The sequence below is a fragment of the Furipterus horrens genome, unplaced genomic scaffold (genome assembly GCF_987537825.1).
Source record: "Furipterus horrens unplaced genomic scaffold, mFurHor1.1.pri manual_scaffold_3, whole genome shotgun sequence".
In the NCBI taxonomy this organism is placed as follows: domain Eukaryota; kingdom Metazoa; phylum Chordata; class Mammalia; order Chiroptera; family Furipteridae; genus Furipterus; species Furipterus horrens.
In genome coordinates, this window is record NW_028327173.1 from 110,832,950 (window position 1) to 110,856,432 (window position 23,483).

The 23,483-nt window shown below is 45.0% G+C and overlaps 1 non-coding gene across 1 annotated transcript; it reads left to right on the forward strand.

The window, feature by feature from the left end:
* Positions 1-20,101: 20,101 nt before the first annotated feature.
* On the forward strand, positions 20,102-20,208 carry LOC150015745 (U6 spliceosomal RNA). The gene has a single exon (XR_016510116.1). It is a non-coding gene; the product is annotated as a U6 spliceosomal RNA (small nuclear RNA).
* The last annotated feature ends 3,275 nt before the right edge of the window (positions 20,209-23,483 follow it).

The following is a 23,483-nucleotide window of genomic DNA, read 5'->3' on the forward strand; positions in this document are numbered from 1 at the left end:
AAACCTATGGGATCCTGAGGAAAGCTCAACACGGGGGAAAATGTATGGCCTGAAATGCTTTCATTATTAAAGAAGAAAGCCTAAAAGTAAGAGTTGAATATACATCATAAGAAATTAGAAAACCAGCAAACAGAAAAGGAAGTGTGAAGCGGGAAATAATCAATAGCTGAAAATAATTACATAGAAAATAAGAGGAAGGAAAAAAGTACACAGATTCTTTGAAATCAGAACTGGCTCCCGAGGCTCGTGGTGCTGCCTGGGCTGGGCAAACGCTTTGCGTTCCATGACTGTGTCCATTGTGCCGGCCCATCCCATCAGTGACAGGGCTCCTGCTCTTCTGTTGGTCTCTTGACCCCTGGGCTTGTGGCTTCCTGCCCCTGGGTATCTCATTTGACTATCCAACCTTGGACTGGAATCTTCAGCATTTCCTCCCAGAAGTAAAGCTTCTCCGTCTGGGCTTATTAGGCAAACAAGTCCGTTTTGTGTTTTTCAGCAATGAAAGCTGCTGTGGTTTTGTTTTCTCTCTGTTGCCAGGAGTCAGGAGGAAGTCTGTGGTTAGACATCTTCGGGTGGAGATTAACAAGCACAGCAGCTAGAAATGGGCTCCTCAGATTCAGCTCTGCCAGCCCCAGTGAATAGGCTAATGAAAGTGAACAAATGGGAAAGGAGGAGGGGAGGGGGACCAGAGAGAGGGGGAGAGAGAGAAGAGAGGGAGAGAGAGAAGCTTTGAACTTCTATCTCTTGGCCTTCACACCTGCAGCAGCACTCACCTTCCTCTTGTCCTCAGCTTGCCTCTGTTTCCCATTCTGACAGTAGGGCACTGTGGCTTCATCTTTTCTTCAAAGGATGAGGCAACCCAATCCACTTGCACTCAGATCCAGAAACTGAAAGTAAAAGATCCCTGTGATGCAGCGCCTGTCTCAGTAACGGAACTGGGCAGGCACTGTCAGCTGCCACCCACTATGGATCCCAGCGTCTCCTTTTCCATCAAAACCCTGGCTTTGTGCAGGGTGGTAGAGGGAGGCTCACATGTCCAGCCCCCCGTGTATCTAAAGGCTGGACGTTTGATTATGGTTCTGGCCAATGAGCTATTGCATTGCTAATAAAACTCTTGCATTCCTCATCTAGGAGCCCACTCTTCTGCCTTCTCCCTTCTTTTTCCTCCCTGGAACTTGAACACAAAGCCTGGATGTGCAGCAGCCGTCTGTGTTCATAAGGTTGCTTCATGGGGATGAATTAGAGCAGAAAAGGAGATGAAGGCCAGGCACTCAGTGACATTCCTACCCACCTCTGCCCCAGCCTGGGCTTCCTCTGTCCTGAGAAAAACAAAACTTCACCTGTTAACCCACTGCAGCTGCTCCTCTGTTATTGCAGTTGAATGCATTCCTACTTGAAACAAAAACCTTGGCTTTTTAAGGTTTTCAGAACACTTCTTACTGGGTCCTCACCAAAATTCCTCAGAGTGAATCAATGTCTTCCCTCAGATGAGGAAACTGAGGTTCCACGGGCATGAAGTGGATCAGAAAAAGAGTCAGGGCCTGAACTCCAGCACTGCCCCAACTCCATTGCTTTTCCTGAGAAAAGCCTTCTTGCCTGTAAGCATTTCAGAGCTGTTCTCTCCTTGCAGTTCCCCCCGCACGATTTCACATGCAGAGAGTGAAAGTTCCTCAGGAACCAAGGAGTGTGAGAACTGACATTAGTCCCAGCTTCTAGTGCCAGGAGTACCCTTGCTTTTTAACTTTAAAATCTGTCACTTTAAGTCAAAGGATCTGGGTTCTAGTCTTGGATCTCCCTCTGCCTACTATATGATCTTGGCGGGAAAAAAAAAAAATCTCTGACAATCTTGCTGCCTATCTATACATTAGGAATGGCAGCTCTTCTCCCCCTGACGCTACAATAATAAATTCAGAGATGTATGATAATGTTTGATGGATGATACTAGGCTAAGAGTTAGCCATCCCTGAGCATTCTGGAGGTGAGAGGGACCACTGCGTGCTTGTTACACCACTGAGGTTCTTACCATGGGGTGGTTGTCAGGACTTCCATCTGTCTCAGAGTAGTGACTCCTCCCTCAGTTCAGCCTTCCTTGTGACTTTATGTGCCTTTGTGACCATTCGTCACCACTTGTTAACCTCGGGAGAGCTGAGAACATTGATCTCATGACATTATACCTTTAAGAAAGGATAATATCATATTATGAATTTTTGGCCAAGATGGAGGCCTAGATAGACACATTGGGTCTTTCTCCACAATGAAAAAGGAATACAACTATCTCAAAACTAGAGACAACCAGAAGTTCCAGAAAATCAAGCTGCATGGAAGTCCAACAAACAAAGACATAAAGAAGAAATACTCATCCAGACAGGTAGGAGGGACAGAAAGGATGCGGTGTGGTGGTGGCAGCAACAGTGGCAGCAGCAGGTTGGTGCAAAGCACAGTCATACGTTTTAAAAAGTGGGGAGGGACACCTGGGGAGCATTCCCAGCTCCTGACCAGACCATACAGATCGCTGTCCCAACGCCAGGGAAAATTAAGCCTCGTTGTTTCTGACGGTGCAAACCAGTGAAGGTTGGGGTGGAGGAAGAAACTGCCAGTCTCTCAGCAGAGTCTGCTCATTTAAAGGGCCCCCCCATAGAATGTCTGCAGACCCACCCACTCTGGGAGCCATGGCCAGGGTAACAGCTAGAGAGGTGCCAGTCCCATCCCATATGAAAGTCGGAGAAGTGCCTGGAAAAGCGGCAAGTTCTGAGCAAGCAGCATTGTTCCCTTTCTGATATGTCCCCCACATATAGCGCCACAACATGGTGAAACTGGTTGCCCTGTACTGACGAATACCTAAGGTTCGCCCCTTACAACGTAACAGGAGCGACAGCTCTACCTCAGACACAGAGGCAAACAAACACAAGAGCCTGTCAAGATGATGAGACAGAGAAATATAGCCCAAAAGGGGGAACAGATCAAGGTTCAAGTGGGAGATGAGGAGATAGCCAACCTAACAGATGAGGAGATAGTCAACCTAACAGATGCAGAGTTCAAAACACTGGTGATAAAGGTGCTCACAGGCTTGACAAGTATGCTTGAGTACAGCAAATGCATAAGGGAAGAAGGAAAGACTATGCTAAGTGAAATAAAGGAAAGTCCACACAAAACCAATAGTGAAGGGAAGGAAACCGGTGTTCAAATCAATGATTTAGAATATAAGGAAGAAAAAAAGAGTCAACCAGTACAGAATGAGGAAATAAGAATTTTAAAAAATGAGAAGAGGCTTAGGAACCTCTGAGACAACTTTAAACATGCCAGCATCTCAACCATAGCACTGCCAGAAGGAGAAAAGGAAGAGCAAGAAATTAAAACCTTATGAAAAAAAAATGAAGGAAAACTTCCCAAATTTGGTAAAGGATATAGACATGCAAGTCCAGGAAGCACAAAGAGTCCCAAACAAGCTAGACCCAAAGAGGACCACACCAAGACACAAATAATTAAAATGCCAAAGGTTAAAGATAAAGAGAGAATCTTAAAACCAGCAAGAGAAAAGCAGAGAGTTACCTACAAAGGGGTGTCTATAAGACTCTCAGCTGATATGTGAATTTCTGGCCAAGATGGAGCCCTAGTCTGACATGCTCCATCTCCCTCCACAATTAAGAAGGAATACAACTAGCACAAAACCAGAAATAACCAGAAGTTCCCGAAAATAAAGCTACATGGAAGTCCAACGTATGAAGTTATAAACAAGTGGTGCTAGTCCAGACGGGTAGGAGGGGCGAAGCCAGGGCAGAGAGGTCAAGCTGTGCTGGCAGTGGCAGCTGCAGTGATGGCGGCAGGATGGCAGTAAGCACAGACACCCATATTTAAGGGGAGGCAAGAAGCGACTGGGGAGCACCTTCGGCTACAGACCAAACGTGTCAGCTCGCGATTCCAATGCCAGGGAAGGCAGACCCCCATTGTCTCGGACTGTGAGGACCGAAGGGTGGGGGATGGAGAAGGAGGCTCCCAGTCTCTCAGCAGAGAGTGAATGGCGGGGATCCATCTTGGACCCCCACCCCCACACAAAATGCAGTGTGGTGAGAAGGGTCTCCTGGTAGTGACCAGTGCATGGGGTTCTGCCCCCTATAGCATAGGAGGTGTGACAGCCCCACCCAGGAAGCAAAGGTAAACACAAAACTGTCAGGATGGCACAGATGATGATAGAGATCCCAATCACGCAGCTGACGAGACAGCAAACATCTAATCTAATGGCTCAGCAGATATATAATCTTTCTGAGGCACAATTCAGAGCTTTGGTTATACGAATGCTTACAGACATAACAGCAGATCTTAAACAAGATGGGGAAGAAATAAAGGCTTGCTTTGCTGAAATGAAGGAAAACACACATGAACTAGGGGTGAGGGAAAGAAAACCAGGGATCAAATCAACAAATTGGAACATAAGGAAGGAACAACAGTCAACCAGTGCAGAAAGAGGAAATGAAAAGTGAGGAAAATGAGGAGAGCCTCAGTAACCTATGGGACAGCTATAAGCGGACCAACATCTGAATCATAGGATTGGCAGAAGGTGAAGAAGAAAGAACTAGAAATTAAAAAATTATGTAAAAAAAATAATGAGGCAGAATTCCCTAACTTGGGAAAGGAAATAGACTTACAGGTCCAGGAAACACAGAGAGTTCCAAAACAACTGGACCCAGGGAGAACCACACCAAGACACATTATAATCAAAATGTCAAAAGTTAAGGATAAAGAGAGAATCTTAAAAGCAGCAGGAGAGAAGAAGAGAATTATGTACAAAGGGGTTCCAATATGTCCATTAGCTGATTTCTCAAAAGAAACTCTGCAGGCAAGAAGGCACTGGCAAGAAATATTCAAAGGAATGAAAAGCAAAAACCTACAACAACGATTACTCTATCCAGCAAAGCTGTCATTCAGAGTAAAAAGGCAGAGAAAGTGCTTCTAGGGCAAAGTAAAACTCAAGGAGTTCATTAGATCCAAACCACTGTTATATGAAATGTTAAAGAGACTTGTTTAGGAGAAAGGGGATCAAAACTATGAACATTAAAATGAAAACTGTATCACAACAACCAACAACAGAAATGAGGGAACTGAAACAAAGGCAAACAAAGTAGGCAACAAGAGTGGAAAAAGAATTATAGGTGTGGGGAACATTATAAAGGGATGTCAGCAGGGAAGGGGAAGGGGGGAAAGGGAGGAAGACAGTACAGGAATTAAGAAGCATAGTAGGAGAGAGTGGAGTAGATAGGAAGATGTTGAGAAGAACTATATGCACAACCAATGGGCATGGATTGGGGTGGGGACAACTGGAGGGAGAGGGGTCACTGAGTGAAGGGGGAAAAAGGGAAAAGAAATTGGAACAACTGTACACTGAGTGGAGGGGAACAAAAGGAAAAGAAACTGGGACAACTGTACACTGAGTGGAGGGGAACAAAAGGAAAAGAAATTGGGACAACTGTAACAGCATAATCAATAAACCTTATTTTTTAAAAAAAAGACTCTCAGCTGATTTCTCAAAAGAAACTTTTCAGACAAGTAGGGACTGGTAACAAGTATTCAAAGTGATGAAAAGCAAGTACCTACAACCAAGATTACTCTCTCCAGCAAAGCTATCATTTAGAATGGAAGGACAGATGAAGTGCTTCCCAGACAAGGTAAAGCTAAAGGAGTTCATCATCACCAAGCCATTATTATATGAAATATCAAAGGGACTTACTTAAGAAAAAGAAGATCAAAACTATGAACACTAAAATGACAACAAACTCACAACTATCAACAACTGGATCTAAAAATTAAAAACAAAATCCAACTAAGCAAACCAAAATAGGAACAGAATCATAAGTATAGGGATCATTTGGAGGGTTATCAGCTGGGAGGGGAAAGAGGGAGAAATGAGGAAATGGTGCAGGGATTAAGAAGCATAATTGGTTGGTACAAATAGACAGGGGGAAGTTAAAAATAATATAGGAAAGGGCGAAGCCAAAGAACTTATATGCACAACTCATGGACATAAACTAAAGGGGGTGGGATTCCTTGAGGGAAGGGGGTTACTGGGTAGAGGGAAGCAAAGGGGAAAAAAATTGGGACTGCTGTAACAACATAATCAGTAAAATATCCTTTTAAAAAAAGAAAGGATAATATCAGTGTTACAATATTTATTTGTTCATTAAACCGGACTATTTTTTTCTCATATGTTCTTTACTTTCTTAGTGACCAAAATTTACTTATTCATCCACTTTCAAAAAAAATTATTAGATTCTATGTTGGGGACTCTTGGAGTTAGAAGGGACTTAAAAATCATCTGGTCCATTCTGCCCCTCCTAGCCCAAGCTTCTCCATTCAGTGCTGCCATCCATCATCATGCTCCCCACTCCCCCCAAATTGCCAATGGACATGTAATCTCCTTTGCTCACCTTAGAGACAGAGCTTAGAGCTTTCCCAGGGAGCCCAGTTCACCTCTGAACATTCTGTTAGGACATTCCTTGGCAGACATAAGGATGTATTCTTGGCAAACCTCTAATACTGTGTACACTTGACTGTGTAGGATGGTGACTGGCAGAGTCATGGGGGCCAAAGAACCCCATGTGAGGTATTACCAAACAAGAAATGCCATCTGTGCTAGATGATAATAACAGTGAAAGAAAGCATCAATATGCTGCCCTGGGTGGCTCCAGAGACAGCTTTTTCCTTCATGGCATTAAATAACTCAAGAATAGCAATTATTTAGTTAATTATGATATGCTGGGTATTCATTGGGATGGGTCGGGCTATGCTGAAGCAACATTGAAATCTCAGGGGATTAGTATAACAGAAGTTTATTTCTTGCTCATATACAGTACAATATGAGTTGGGAGACATTTCCCTATTTGCATGCCATCTGGAACACAGGACCTTCAACGTCACTACAGCAAAGAGGGAAGGAAGAGGCATGTCAATTCTTAACTGCCTCAGTCTCAGCCTATTGTCAGAATAAGCACAGGATCCTCACCTAGCTACACAGGAGGCAAGAAGTGTGGTGGAACACATGAAAACTATGATGAGTCTCTCTCTCTCCCCCACAGTCTGCCTTTTCTCAGTCTATCTCAGGGGACTCATTAAAGAATCAAAAATAAGTATCAGGAGCTGGCTGCTAATGCAGCCACCTAGAATTGTGGGTGCTGTGTCTACTCCTCACCTGCCAGATGGGAAGCTGAAGGACTTCCAGTCAAGATGGAGGCATAGGAGAATATGGTTTACCTCTTTGCACAACCGTTGAAAGAATTACAACCAGATCTCAAAAACAAGTAGCAATCAGAACTGTCAGAAAATTGAGCTGTACAGAAGTCCAACAACCAAAGATTTAAAGAAGCCACATTCATCCAGATGCACAGAAGGGACAGAGTGGCAGAGATGGTGTGGCTTGGACAAGCAGCAGCAATAGAACAGATGGTCCCACATTCACATGTGGTGGATGAGGATTGAGAGGGATACCCTGGGAGTGAACGATCCCAAGCCAGACCGCACAGCACTGGGGAGATAAACCCCCATTACCTCTGGCTATAAAAACCAGTGGGGGTTGGGGCAGCAGAAGAAACTGCTGGATTTTCACCACTTAAAGAGCTCACATGGTCTCAGAATGCATGCAAACCCCAGGGCAACAACTGGAAGGGCGTCAGTCAAATAAGGGAAGTAGGTAAAGTGACTGGAAATGGGGTGAGTGCCAGGCAAATCGCCAGAAGCCAGGCGGCAGCGTTGTCTGCTCTATAAGGCCCGCACCACAAACAGAACCACAAAGTGGTAAAGCGGGTTGCCCTGCCTTGGCAATTTCCTAAGGATTCACCCCACACAATTTACAGGTGCTTTTGCTACATAGGCCACGCTACTAAGACAGGGAGTAAAAGTAGCTCTACCAAATACACAGAAACAAACACAGGGAGGCTGCCAAATTGAGAAGGCAAAGAAATATGGCCCAAATGAAAGGACAGAACAAAACCTCAGAAAAAGAACTAAATGAAATGGATATAGTCAACCTATCAGATGCAGAGTTCAAAACACTGGTGATCAGGATGCTCAGATAACATATAGAGTATGGCAAAAAATAAAAATAAAAGAAGAAATGAAGGTTATACAAAGTGAAATAAAGAAAAATATACTGGGAACCAACAGTGATAGGAAGGAAACCAGGCTTCATATCAATGATTAGGAACAAAAGCAAGAAATAAACATTCACCCGGAACAGAAAGAAGAAACAAGAATGAAAAAAAAAAAAGGACTTCCGGCCACAATGGAGGCCTAGACAGATACACTGCATCTCCCACCACAACTAAAAAGGAATACAAGTACCTCAAAACTAGAGACAACCAGAAGTTCCAGAAAATCGAGCTGCATGGAAGTCCAACAAAGAAAGACATAAAGAAGTAATACTCATCCAGACAGGGAGAGGGACAGAGCCGAGGCAGAAAGGATGCGATGTGTTGGCAGCAGCAGCAGAGGCAGTGGCAGGTTGGCAGAAAGTGCAGTCAAACATTTTAAAAAGTCGAGAGGGACACCTGGAGAGAACTCCCAGTACCAGACCAGATCACACAGTTCATGGTTCCAGCGCTGGGGACAATAAAGCCTCATCGCTTCTGACTGTGCAAACCAGTGGGGGTTGGGGTGGAGGAAAAAACTGCAGATCTCTCAGCAAAGACTGTTTGTTTAAAGAGACTCCATAGTCCTAAAACGTTTACAGACCCACCCACTCTGGGAACAATGGCCAGGGCAACAGCTAGAGAAGTCCCAGGCCCATACGGGAGTGGGAGAAGTACCTGGAAAAGGGCAAGTGCTGAGCAAGTGGCATTGCTCCTTCTCAGACCCCTCCCTCCCCCACAGAGTGCCACAACATGGTGAAATGGATTGCCCTATACTAATGAATACCTAAGGCTCTGCCCCTTACAACGTGACAGGTGTGACAGATCTACCTAAGAGACAGAGGTAAACAATACGGGAGCCTGTCAAGATGAGGAGACAGACAAATATGGCTCAAAAGGGGGAATGCACCAAGGTTACAGTGGGAGAATTAAGTGGTGAGGATATAGACAACCTAACAGACGAGGAGGTAGCCAACCTAACAGATGCAGAGTTCAAAACACTGGTGATAAAGATGCTCACAGGCTTGACAGGTATGCTTAAGTATGGCAAACGCATAAGGGAAGAAGTGAAGGCTATGCTAAATGAAATGAAGGAAAATCCACACAAAACCAATGGTGAAGAGAAAAAAATCAGGGTTCAAATCAATGATTTGAAATATAAGAAAGAAAAAAACAGTCAAACAGTTCAGAATGAGGAAACAAGAATTGAAAAAAATGAGGAGAGGCTTAAAAATCATGGGACAACTTTAAATGTGCCAACATCTGAATCATAGGGGTACAAGAAAGAGCAAGAAATAAAAAGCTTATGTAAAAAATTATGAAGGAAAACTTCCCAAATTTGGTAAAGGAGATAGACATACAAGTCCAGGAAGCACAACGAGTCCCAAACAAGCTAGACCCAAAGAGGACCACACCAAGACACATCATCATTAAAATGCCAAAGGTTAAAGATAAAGAGAGAATCTTAAAATCTTCAAGAGAAAAGCAGAGAGTTTCCTACAAAAGGGTGCCTGTAAGACTATCAGCCGATTTATCAAAAGACACTTTGCAGGCAAGAAGGGACTTGCAACAAGTATTCAATATGATGAAAAGCAACGACCTACAACCAAGACTATCCAAGGTAAAGCTAAAAAAGTTCATTATGACCAAGCCTTTATTATATAAAATGTTAAAGGGACTTGTTTAAGAAAAAGAATCAACACTATGAACATTAAAATAACAACAAACTCACAACTATCAACAACTAAATCCGAAAAATAAAAACAAAAACAAACTAAGCAAACAACCAGAACAGGAACAGAATTATAGGTGTGGGGATCATTTGCAGGGTTATCAGCAAGGGGGAAGAGGGAGAAGTGGGGAAATGGTGCAGGGATTAAGAAGCATTATTGGTTGGTACAAAATAGTAAGGGCGACATTAAGAATAATATAGGAAAGAGTGAAGCCAAATAACTTATATGTATGACCCATGGACATGAAGCAAGGAGGGTGGGATTGCTGGAAGGAAGGGGCTTACTACAAAGAGAGGATCAAAGGAAAAAGAAATTGAGACTACTGTAACAACATAAGCAATAAAATATACTTTAAAAACAAGGAGAGGCTTAGGATCCTCTGCGACATCTTTAAACATACCAACATCTAAGTCATAGGGGTGCTGGAAAGAGAAGAGAAAGAGAAAGAGAAAGAAATTGAAAACTTACTTGAAAATAATAATGAAAGAAAACTTTCCTAATTTGGCTAAGAAAATAGCCATACAAGCCCAGGAAGCACAGAGAGTCCCAAACAAGTTGGACCCAAAGAAGACCACACCAAGACACATCAAAATTAAAATACCAAAGGCTAAAGATAAAGAGAGAATCTTAAAAGCAGCATGAGAAAAGAAGAGAGTTACCTGCAAAAGAGTTCCCATAAGGCTATCGGCTGATTTCTCAAAAGAAACTTTGCAGGCAAGAAGGGGCTGGCAGAAAGTATTCAAAGTGATGAAAAGCAAGGACCTACAACCAAGGTTTCTCTATCCATCAAAGCTATGATTTAGAATGGAAGGGCAGATAAAGTGCTTCCCAGACAAGGTAGAACTAAAGGAATTCATCATCTCCAAGCCATTATTACATGAAACATTAAAGAGAGTTGTTTAATAAAAGATCAAAACTATGAACATAGAAGTGACAACAAACTCAGAACTATCAACAACTGAATCTAGAAAACAAAAACAAAAACAAACTAAGCAAACAACCAGAACAAAACAAAATCATAGGTATGGGGATCATTTGGAGGGTTATCAGTTGGGAGTGGGGAGGGGGGAGGGGGACAATGTGAGAAAAAGGACAAGGATTAAGAAGCATAATTGGCAGGAACAAAATAGACAGAGGGATGTTAAGAATAGTATAGGAAAGAGAGAAGCCAAAGAATTTAAACACGTGAGTCATGGACATGAGCAAAGGGGTGATTGCTGGAGGGAAGAGGGGTACTGGGTGGAGGTGGGCAAATGTAGGAAAATTGGGACAACTTTTCAATGTAACAGCATCATCATTAAAATATACTTTAAAAAAGAATCAAAGTCAACTCTGTAAAGAAGGGGAGCCCAAGGTAATGGAACTGTACTATGCAAGATGATGGGGACCTTGCAGCTGATGAAGAGCCTCTGTCTGTTGCTGTTCACTACAAGCAGCTATCACATGGCAATCTGTGGTGAGGCTGGTATGCATGTGTGGCCAGGCTTTTCCACCCACGGTGACCATGTGCTAAAACAGTGAGGACAAGCTCTGTAAATAGAGTGTTCCCAGCCTCCCTCTCATCCTCCTTCCCTCATCATGTTTGCCACCCATGCCACTGTTGCCAAAAATGTGGTCCTCGCTTGCTCTGCTTCTACTTACCCAGCCCCCTAGGAAGAGTTCTATCTTGGCCATTCTAATTTCTGGAAGAGTACAGCGGGAGAGACAGCACTAAAAAGACTGGGGGGAAAGTAGGGAGTATCCTGGCTTGCTGAATCAGTTCTGGGGTCCTCCTTTGTAGGGAGAGATTTGGGTTAGTAGTAAAGTGGAAAGAAAACTAAAGAAAAATGAAGAGGAGGAGGAGAAGACGGGACAAGAAAAAGACAAAACAGATGTGGAGTCCATCTGCCTAATGGAGATGTGGAAGGACAAAAGCAAGATGGCATATCAGGGGGATGGGATGTCAGGAGGGTTTGGGGGTTTCCATAGATTGTAAGTTTCTAGAGAAGATTTGAAGAACAATATAATGAGATAGAGACGTGAAAGGGGACATCATCCTTTTTCCTCCCTTTGAGAGATATGCAGGAAGATCTCTCACTTTCTTCTGCTTGTTGGATTGTGTTTCTTTGAATGCAGAGACGGGGTCACAGGGAATCTCCACGTTTACTTGTGACTAATAAAAAATCAAAACTGAGTGAGTAGCACATTCCCAAAGCTGGTAAGGCAAATGCACAAGAGTCAAGAAGGGGCTATAGCTGCTCAGAAATATATCAATGCGCTCTGATAATGACAAAGGAGGAGGAGAGTGATACAGCCCCAACAACATGAGGAGCCCCGCCCACTCCAGCAGCCATGTCTGAAAGCCTGCAGGCTGGCGGTGTCCCTTTCCCTTTGGGGCTTCCAGGCCTGAATTCCACTTCCTGAGTGCAAGCTGACTTGGAAGTATCTTCGCTCTCCTCTGATCATTGTGCCTCCAGTGTGGAGGCTAAGGTGGCTAGCCGTGCCGGCTGCTGCCACCCACTATTGACTCCTATGAGCCTTCCTGTCAGCTAAAACCCAAAATCTTTCACCTGTATTGTTCACCCAGGTATCCCAGGTATGTATCTGGTGGGTATTCTGAATGCCAGGGCAAGCAAAGGTCTCGATTGGCTTTCATCCTGGTACCAATTAATTTTGGCCCAGAGTTAATTTCAGTCCTATTGAGGCATTTTGGACCCTGCTTTCCCTGCATTATCCACTCCCCTCCCACCTTCCTACATGGCCCTCAGTGACCAGGCATTTCAGTGCCATCGGTGAATCAGTGCCCCAGACTTTGGAGTCAGACCTATCTGGGCTCCAAGTCTTATTACAGCAATGACTGTGGGACCTTGGACAAGTCACTCTCCCACTCCTGGTCTATAAAGGAATAATACAACCTCTTACAGATATGCTGTAAGAGTAAATTAAATAATCTATAAACAATCTATATAAAATAGTTGCAGTGGTTACTGACATGGGTGTTTCTCAATAAATGTTCATTCTCTCCCTACCCCTGTACTTCCATTCTAGTCATTGACAAAATTGTTGAAAAAGATTTGGTCAAAGACAATGTCCCTCAGCATACTGCCATGCAGGCTGATCAGCCAGGCTGATGTAGCTAGGTTCATCCATTCCAGCTGAACATGTGCATATACCAGGGGAAAGAAGGCAACTTCTTAATGAATTTTAAAGCTAAAACCTAAGATTTCCAAGATAATTCCTATCTGTTGCTAGCATAGGACCCTCAACCTGTGGGTTTCTCTCAGTCCTTCTAAATTCGCCCGACTAGACAAAATTGGCCCAAGAGGCTTTCTGGATACACGGAGACCAAATGGCTCCTTTTGACCCTGCCCAGCCACCTCCAGTTTCATGAGCTGCCTCTTCCCCTAAGGCACAGTGCGCCCCATATTATCTTCTCCCCCGACTCCAGGAGCTCTCCTGCTATGCTTAAGGAACAATATCAGCAGTCTGCCCACCCCTGTCATAATTGACAGTCACATAACTGACAAGCCACCCTGACCTTGATCTTGAGCCCCACTTCTGGGCGGCACTGCAGAAAAAAGCAATCAACTTGGAATAAGACATGCCTGAGTTCAAGGCCTACTCTTTTTTTCTCACAAGCTAACAGCCTCAGGCAAGTCACCTACCCTCTAAGATCAGATCTGCAAAGTTGGAAATTGGGGTAACAGAACCTGCCTCATTGGTGGCTGGGGAAGTTATGGGCAAGGGTCTGGCTCTTCATACCCTCAACTTCCTTCCCACCTCCCCTTCCTCTCTGCCTCAATTCCTCCAAAATGTTAGATTTTCTTTCCTTCTAATTTTTACCCTACAGGGCACAGCAAATGAAAAATGAAAATACTTGGCCACCAGGAGAATTGACTTTGAGTCCAGTCAACTCTCAACAAGGCCATCAAGGTACTTACATAAACCATGACTAAGTTTCTTTAAAATGAGGTGGCTGAATTAGATATTGGTAATCTCAGCCTCCACTGATGGCATGCCTGCTATGTACCAGTCACATCACATATGTCCTGTATTTACATCAGTGCCATACCCTCAAAGAGGCATTGTTTTATGAGAGGGAGCAGGGTGGCACTCCAGAGTAGCTAAGGCTACTCCACCTCATCTCCCTGCTTTCCATTCTGCTCCTTTTTGATCTAAGACAAGTGACTTAACCTCTCCATGCCTCAGTTTCCTTTCTCCAAATTAGGATGGTTATGAAGATTAAATCAGATCCTCCACACAGGGCCTGATACCCAGGGCCTGGCACACAGGAAGCCCTGCATGAATAATTACCCCAGAGTACGCCAGGTTTCAGAGACCTGCCCAAGGCTGCCCAGAGCAGGACTATGCAGCTCCAGGGCCATGCACTGGTCCCCTGCAGAACATTGTCTCTCTGCAGGACTCTGGATGGCCCTTCAGGAACCTCTGGAGTTGGACTGGTGCCTAGGAAGAAAGGTTGTCAGGGGAAAGGCATGAGATCCTGGGGAACTGAGGCTTCCTCCATGCATGGCAGACCACCAACACCCCAACAGTCATGCTCATGGAGACCACCACACACATCCCCTCACTACAGAAACTATTTCTCCAGCTCTGCCAGCCCCAAGGCTCGATCTCAGAGCCCAGGGCTACCACGAACAAAGCTTTGAACCAAGATCCCATCAACACACTTACCTGGGCCTCAGCCTCTTCTGGGTGCTATTGCACAGACAGGAGAATTCTCTACAATGCCACATTTGTTGAGGACCTGCTATATGCCAGGTCCTCTGTGATCCAGGGTCACCAGACTCATGCGTAAGACTGGCTCATGATAAAGCAGAACATACAGATAAGTTTGATATCTTACCAGTACAGAGACATGAGCTGAGTCATAGAGTCCTCACCAAGAGGACAGGGCCGGGAACAGCTTTCCCAGGCAGGAGAAGCAACTTAAGTCCTTGGCATCTTTGCCTACCTGGAGCTGGGTGGTGAGGAGGGCAATGATAAGAGATTAGGCTGGGGAACTAAGCCAAGGATTTTGACCTGATCTTATATCAAAGGGAAGACACTGAAGGACAATAAATGTGTATAGAGGAAGCACAGAGAGAGTTTTGAATTAGATGCCTGGGAAGACTTCCTGGAGGAGGTGGCTTCTGATCAGGCCCTTAAGCCACAGCCAGGACTTTGGGAAGTAAAGATAGAAAGGAAAGGTCTTCTAGTGAGAGGGTACAAGGCGAGCCAAGGCATGGAATGGCAGGTATGAAACCATTTGGGGAACAGCCAGGGGCAGCAAGGGATAGCAGGAGAGAGGTCACAAGAGATAGCAGTATGGGTGCAAGTAAGGGCCACAGAAGGCCAGGAAAGGGAGAGAACTTTGAGCTGATAGGGTCAGAAAAAGCCTTATAAAGAAGAGATGAATCAATCAGTGTATGAGTAGGCCTGGGCTTGAAGCACCAAGGGTAATAGGTTTGAGTGAGCACAGGTTCTACACCCAGGAATCTGCCCCTGCCTTTCTCCACCCTATGTCACTTCCTTCTGCCCTTTCACCACACCCTCCATAAAGCCCACCCATCTGGAGTCCCACCTCTTAGGAACCCCAGTAGGAACCTTGGAATTAATCTTTCAAACTGATCAAAACCCTAGATTCTACTAACCCAAGCACTTAATTTTACATTTGAGAAAACTGAAGCCCAGAGATAGGAAGTGCCTTATTCAAGGCGACACTCGAGTGTCAGCCAGATCTAGCACCAGGAATCTCAAGCTCTCGGCCTCTCAAACGTCAGCCATCGGGGGCTCAAGGAATTCTGCCACTCAGAAGACATGTCTTTCATCACGGAGACTTCTTGAAGGTGAAATTGTTCTTTAGCACCCAAAGGAATGAATCTAGGAGGCTGATGTTTCCAGTGATGTGAGAAGTTCTGGGGAAATACATAAGCATCGCAGTTCTACAGATAGACCAGTGGGTAAATAACCTCCACCCAGATCTGAAACTGCCTGAGCCCTAAGTACAGAGCAAGGTCTACTTAGTGGTGAGGAACCGAGAGTTTCACCTACTTTGTTTCAATTTCCATAGAAACCTCATGGGAAAGATAATATGAACCCCATTTTGCAGAAACTGAGGTTTCAGGAGGCCAAGAGGTTTCCAAAGCCACGAAGGTGACAGAATCAGCAACTGCCCCCCAGCCACTCCCTCCTGGCAAGAGAAGCCCATCTCCAGCAGCTTCCCCCATCTGTTACATTTCCTTCAGGGGCCTAGGCAACCCCACAAGGGAAGATCTGTTCCTTGCCAGGTCAATAACAGCCCATTAGGAAGTCTCTGTTTAATAAACCATCAATGTTAAATTATTGAAGGGATAAGAAAGTGCCATGAAGAATCAGGCCGACAGGAGTAAGGAGGGAATGGGCAATAAAAGAATATTAATTGAATGTCCATGAGCAAGGCATTCTCTTGGCTGTACTGCATGATTTTTATAGCAACCTCACAATAACCCATATCCTCCCATTTTACAGAGGAGGAACAGGCTCAATGGGGTTGATCGACTGCCAGGGATAAATAGCCATTGAGTGGAGTCTCACTTAGATCATGCTGGCTCTTTCCTTGGCACCATGCTGCCCCCAGAGAAGGTGGGATGGAGGAAATGGACTGAGGGGAGCTGAGGAGATAGAGGGCAAGGCAGGAAAAGCTAAGGCAGCTCAGCTAGAGGGAACTGGTAAGTACAGTTCTTAAGAGCACGGTACCCCAGTTTCTCTCAGAAGCAGCATTTCCTCCTCACAAACTTTACCAACCTTTGTTATGTGAAGTTGACCCCTGGAGGCAGGGAAGCTGGTAGTGAAAGAAACTGAGCACCCTCTCTTCCCAGCATCCACCTCAGCTGCTGCCCTTCCAGCTGCCCTAGCCAGTCAGTGCTTGCTGCTCTTGGCTGGAAATGCCCGTGCAGATGCTGTGAACGCACTCATGATGTTCATGTGGGAATAGAAGAACAAGGAGGAGAGCCAAGGTGTCAGGGTCTCTTAACCAGACATTGGAATCCATGATTCTGAAGTCTTTAGGAAGTACCATATTTCATTAACCAAAAAATATTTACTGCCCACATGACCCTTTGAGGCACTCCACTGGGGAGTGACAGCTGGCTGCTCTGGGATCCAGGTGGAGAGCTGTCAGGGCAATTAGCCAGGCAACTGTGCATCCTCCTCCCGGACCCCTAGACTTGTAATCCAGGAGGAAAAGCCCATACATTGAGGGCTTTGCCAGCTGCCTACATGAAGAGTGGGGAACTCATCTGGGGGACATGGAAGGCTGTCCCCCTGCCCTCTGAACACTCCTCCAGGAGAAATCACAAATTCCCACCCAGTGTAGCATGGAAAGTTTGCCCACAGTATAAGCTCAATAAATATTGGTTGAATGTTTGAGCAAATGCATAACCTGATTTCCCAACTGTATTAGCCAGCTTGGGCTGCCCTAACAAAATACCATAGACTAAGTGGCTCGAACTACATAAATTTATTTTCTCACAGTTCTACAGGTTAGAAGTCCAAGATCAAGATTCCAGCATGATCAGGTTCTAGTGAGAACACACCTCCTGGCCTACAGATGGCCCTTCCTTGGTGTGGTGCATGTGCATGGAGAGAGACAGCTCTCTCTAGTTCTCTTTTTATAAGGCCACAGACCTATTAGATTAGGGCCCCACCTTATGACCTCATTTAACCTTAATTTCCTCCTAAAGAGACTACCTCTAGACGCAGTCCATTGAGGGTAAGGGCTTCAACATACAACTGTTGAAGGACACATATAACATATAATTGTTGAGGAATACAATTGAGTCCATAATACCAACCAAGAAAGGAATTTAATAATGACATCATAAAAGGCCTCCAGCATTTAACATCCTCTTTAGCAAACCTAGCAAGGGGGTCACCTTTCTTGTTCTACCTGAGAACCCCTTAAGAAATAGTTTTGCATTCTTACAGCTGCCATGACTAAGCCAGGCCTCTGCAGAGCCTCTTCAGGTAGTACTGTTTGTGGCTGGCGGTGGAAGCCTGGAGTGCTCAGCAGGCTCCCTGCAGAAGAGCCTGTGAGGAAATTAGGGAGGGGCAGGTCCCCCCGGGCTGTCTGAGAGCCCTGACCTCATGTCCTGTCACTCCGCTATGAGGCCTTATACAAAATGAAGGTGGAACAATGACTTCTAAGAATTTCCCACTATGCATCCTTTACCTAAGCTAGGGAAAAGCAGATTCAGGGAGTCAAAAGTACATCAGAAGTCAAGTTAATGAAGAATCTCAGCTTCACTGCTAATGGCTGAAACATCTTGGGAAAATGACTTAATCTCTGAAGTTCTTTATCTCCATCTGAATATTAGGGTTATAACATTTACCTCCTTTGTGGGCTTTCCAGTACCACTGTAATAAATTGATTGCATTTAGGGGCCTCAATTCTTCACCCCTCTCTGTCCCATGGCCTTTGCTTGTGACTTTGTAATTCCTCTCACTATAAAGAAGTGGAGTCCATCCTTTCTTTGATTCAGAGTTAGGCCATGTCACTTGCTTTGGTTAAGGGATGTTAGCAAATGCAAGACAAGCTGAAGCTTGGGAAAGCACTTGAAGGGCTGGGTTTGCTTGCTTTTACCCTCAGCCATTACCATTAGAATATGCCTGGGTTGAGCTGGTGGAGGATGAGAAGCACATGGAGTGAAGCCAGTTGCCCCAGTTGTCTCAGATGAGGCCAGCCAAGATGAACCAATAGGTAGCCTATCCCCAGACCATTCAAGGGCTCAGCCAAGGCCAGAAGGAGCTCCCAGCTGACTTGTTAAATCAAGAAGCTAAAAAAAAGCTATCTTTTTAAGCCATTGACTTTGGGATGGTTTGTTTTGCATTATTATTTTGGCAATGACTGTGACACCATCACAAAGCAGCACACACTAGGTGTCCAACGGATGCTTATTTGCTCCATCATTCTATCCACCCGCATACCTTTAGATGCAAACTGAGAGATTATTGGGAGACATCAATTGTAGCCCTGGTGGATTTTAAGCTTCAATCTCATTGTTACGCCCACTTCAGATTGATTACAGACACTGACTGCTCAGTTTTGATTAAATACTAAATCATAAGCTGCTTACAAAATGCCTGCAAAAAGCTGACATTTATGAAGTCCAATAAACTACTTGTAAGAACAGGAGTGCTAGATTGGGAGGAAAAAAAAAAAAAATACTTCATCCAAACAAACATCAGTTGACAGCAGACAGATGGTCAGAATCCCTTACTTGTAAACTAGAAAAATTAAGATTTGGCAAGGGTTGTCTGAAAATAACTAGCAAACATCAAAGTTTCCCCCTTTCTATGCTGGTGTTTTTCTGGGCCTGACTTCAATATTTTCACAGGCTACTGCACAGAAAAGGTGTTGCAGGCCTCCGCATTGCTGGCAAGGAAGCACTAAGAAATACCAGCAACGATTTATAGGAAGCAAGGCTGCCAACATCCCAAAGAGTGAGCGTTTAGCAGCCAGCAACTGCACTTTCCCATAAATCCCCATAACTCAGCATCAGGGCTTCCCTTAATCTGTTGAGGTGTGAGGGAAAGGGATCAGCTTTCACTGGGGTGACTGTGAATTTATCTTATGGGGCCAGCAGCAATCTTAAAAGAAATGGAATCCAGCCTTAAAAGCACAGGGCAGGCTCTCCTCACCTTTGTTAAATAAAGGAATGGGGGTGCTAAGAGGGGCTCTGGCTTGGGCTCAAACAAGCCCCATAGGTCCAGGAGAGACACACGTTCGGGCTGCCTGGTTCTCATTTCTCCTGACCTCTCCGTGACCCCTGAGGGTCCAGAGATTAAGCATGTGTGCTGAGGAGGTGGGGGTGCGCACTCGTTTGGCTGTGTGCAAGGATCAGCAACTGACATCTCTCTAAAGAGGGCCTGTGTGTCACCACTTGGTGGTATTGTCCCTGCTGCCTCAGTTACACAGCTCGCATACAAGCCCATGACCTCATGAATCACAGAATTTGGGGCCCCTGCTAGAAAAGCAACAGTGTCCTCTGGTAGAAAGATTGTGGACTTTGGGCTTGGGAACAAGATCCAACCATCTCTGCTGCCTCTCGGCTTCATGTTAAGATGGCCCAGACAGGCTGTGAAAGAACAGAACTCAGAAGCAGATCATTGCAATGTATGATGAGTGCAAAGATTAGGATATACCCAGGGGTTATAGAAACATTGAGGTTACCTGGCCCAGTCTGCAGTGGCTTCGTGGAGGAAGTGAAGTCTGAACTGAGTCTTAAAAATTGCAGGAGAGTGCTCGCTTCGGCAGCACATATACTAAAATTGGAACGATACAGAGAAGATTAGCATGGCCCCTGCACAAGGATGACACGCAAATTCGCGAAGCGTTCCATATTTAAAAAAAAAAAAAATTGCAGTAGAGTTAACCAGCAGGAAAGCATAGGGAAGGACATTCCACAAAGAGAAGACCAGCCAATCAGCTTCTGTTTGAATTCCTCCAGTGATGGACATTTGATGGTTATTCTGTCTGAACCCCTTCAGTGACTCATAGCCTGTTAAAGAGCCCTTTCTAGCTAAGACAGCTCAGGCCACCATAAGATCCTTTTAAATAGAGTCTCTATGGCTTTCACCTATTGACCCTATTCCCCATACAGGGCATAGAGTAAAGGCAGCTTTTGCATCAGACATTGATTGTGCATCAGGAAGTGGAGTCTGAACCATGTCAGTTCCTTTTCTTTCCTCTATTGTGACCCAACATTCCAGGAGAATAGGGGTCGGAGCCCGAAGAAGCTCAGTGAGCCCATCTGGAAAGTAAGTGACCTTGGGACTGGAATTGAACTTTAGGGCTGAGGGTCTAGCTTGAGGCGGTAGGTCTGGCTCAGCTCTGCCTACAAGGGCCCAACAAAACTGAAATCTGAAGCCCCCAGCTGGCAAAGAGAGTCCATGCCTCTTCGAGTTGATTGCCAAGAGGAAGGAGACAGTGAGGGAGAGTGCCTCACCCAGACCATTCAGGTGCAGGTTCCTGCTGAGCTATTGGGAATCTCCAGGCAATCTCCCCTTAATGAGCAAGGGTGGGCCAGCCATGCTCAAGTCAACACATGACAAGCATTCAGAGGCATACCTGCCCCACAGGAGGTGCTTACAAGTGTTTGCTATAGCCATTATTGACTTTCAGAGATGGAAGAGGCAAACCTGTGGGACTTAAGGGTACTCAAAACAATGGCCAACCCTAAATTGTCTCCCCCACCTTCCTGCTACACTGAACTCCACTCTGAGTTGCTCCTTTGCACAACACAAATAATAAATACAACCAGCAGAGCCAACTCAGTGCTTCAGAGTTCTCCCTCAGACCATAGAAATAATAGTGCCTCACTCATAGTGCTTAACTCCTACGGCAATTAGAGGAGTTAATCAACATAAAAGCACTTAGAAGAGTGTGTAGCATGCAGCCTCTGTTTGTTAACATTATTATTACTACTATTATAATTATTCCAGGTAATAAATGAATGTAGAAAAAAATTTGCAGTGTGCCATATATCAGAGGGAGCCCTGTGATTTTCTTTTATACTGTGTACATGAAAGACAGTCAAATATAGCTCTATGGAAAAACAAAGTTTGTCCCCACCTCACACCATTCATGTCTCAATTCCAACCTGCTGACCACTGGAATCAACTGCCGCTTCTTTGCTTCTCCAAATGAGAATTTCCCATTGTTCCTCAAAGCAATGACATGAGAGAGCACTGCGTGGGGCCAGGAGACTTGCATTCAAATCCCAGCTCCACTCGGTGCTGGGCTCTGCCCCTCCAGGGCCTCCTCAGCCCCCTGTGTAAAGTGACGATGGATGGACGTGGCCACAATAATATTTTAAAACTTACATACTGCAATTCACTTTCCGAATCCCTCAGTAATGTTTCCTAATTAATCACCCTGTGTACTGCATTCTAAATTAATTAAATTAAAAGTAATTAAATTCAGGGAATTGAAATTAGTCTAATTAGATTAGGAGCACACCAGTGACTCTGGTGACGAGTACCATGTAAATTGGCCGATTTCAGTGTAAAAAAGATAAACTTAGATTACAGACAGGCTTTCAGGAGGGGGAGGCCAGCCTTACAAAGAATGATCGAGGTCAGTGCAATAATGTTATCGATGAGAATAACAATGACAACAATGGCAAGTGCCGCATTCCTTAGTGTTTCCTTATATGGAGTCTGCCTACTCGGTCCCCACAAAACCCCTCCCACTTAGTATAATACTCTTCAGTTCCATCCATGCTGTCACAAAAGGTAAGACTTCCTTCTTTCTTTCTGCTGTGTAGTATTCCATTGTGTAAATGTATCAGTTTTTTGATCCACTCATTTTCTAATGGGCAACTAGGCTGTTTCCAGCACTTGGCTATTGTAAATAGTGCTGCTATGAACATAGGGGCGCATAGGTTCTTTTGAATTGGTGTTTCAAGCCAGGCAGCAAAAGGCAAATACCACATGATCTCACCTATAAGAAGAACCTAATGAACAAAACAAACAAATGAGCAAAATAGAACCAGAGACATGGAATTAAGAAACAGACTGACAGTGACCAGAAGGGAGAAGAGGGGGGAAAGGAGGAAAAGAAGAGGAAGGGTCTAGTCGGGCAACAAGTATAAAGGACCCATGAACATGGACAACAGAGTGGGAATTGACTGTGGGAGCGGGGTTGGGGGGGGTGGGGTAGGGGAGAGCAATGGGGAAAATTGAGACAACTTTAATAGAACAACAATTTTAAAATAAAATTAGCCCTGGCTGGTGTGGCTCACTGGATTGAGTGCTGGCCTGTGAACCAATGGGTCACCAGTTCGATTCCCAGTCAGGGCACATGTATGGGTTGCAGGCCAGGTCCCCAGTTGGGGGTCATGCGAGAGGCAACCACACATTGATGTTTCTCTCCCTCTCTTTCTCCCTCCCTTCCCCTCTCTCTAAAAATAAGTAAATACAATCTTTAAAAAAATTAAGTTAAATTTTGTAAACAGCTCTCCCAAGTAGGTGCCGCTATCCCTGCATGACAGATGGAAAAACGGAAACTGCTGTGTGGAGGACTGTGGTAGAAACCCTCATGGTTTGACCCCAGAGACCCCTCCTAGCCCTCTCCAACCAGCCTCCCTGGCCTGTACATAGAATTGATTCCAGGGATGGGAGAAAGGAGTGTTGGGGGTGACTGTCACACACACCAGCCAGCACAGTGGTCCCCTCAGACTTTTATCCTCCTGTGAGGCACATGATAGATGGTGTTTACATGCTCGCCACCCCCAAGGGTAGTCTAAACCAGATATGCTTTCAAGACTGTGGGGTGCCCAAGGTTTACCCTACTTGTAAGCTAACAAGTAGGCTGGCCATACTCTCCTGGTAGCAAGAACCAGAGAATAGCAGCATTTTCTTGTCTTGGTTCACAAGCCCTAAATCCCACAAGGCAACACAGAAAGGGTCAGCTGACACTGGCACACACATCACAGAAGAGAAACCCCATCGTAGGGAAGGTGGATCTGTTACGAGGAACAGTGAGACTGCTGCCCTCTGCTCCAGGGGGGACACTCTCCTGCAAGGCTGTTTGCGATACAGCATTCTTGAAAAGATAGTCAGGAATAAAGCAGATGGTGCCTCTGCTCGCTAAACATGCAGAAACACCAAAGGCCCATGG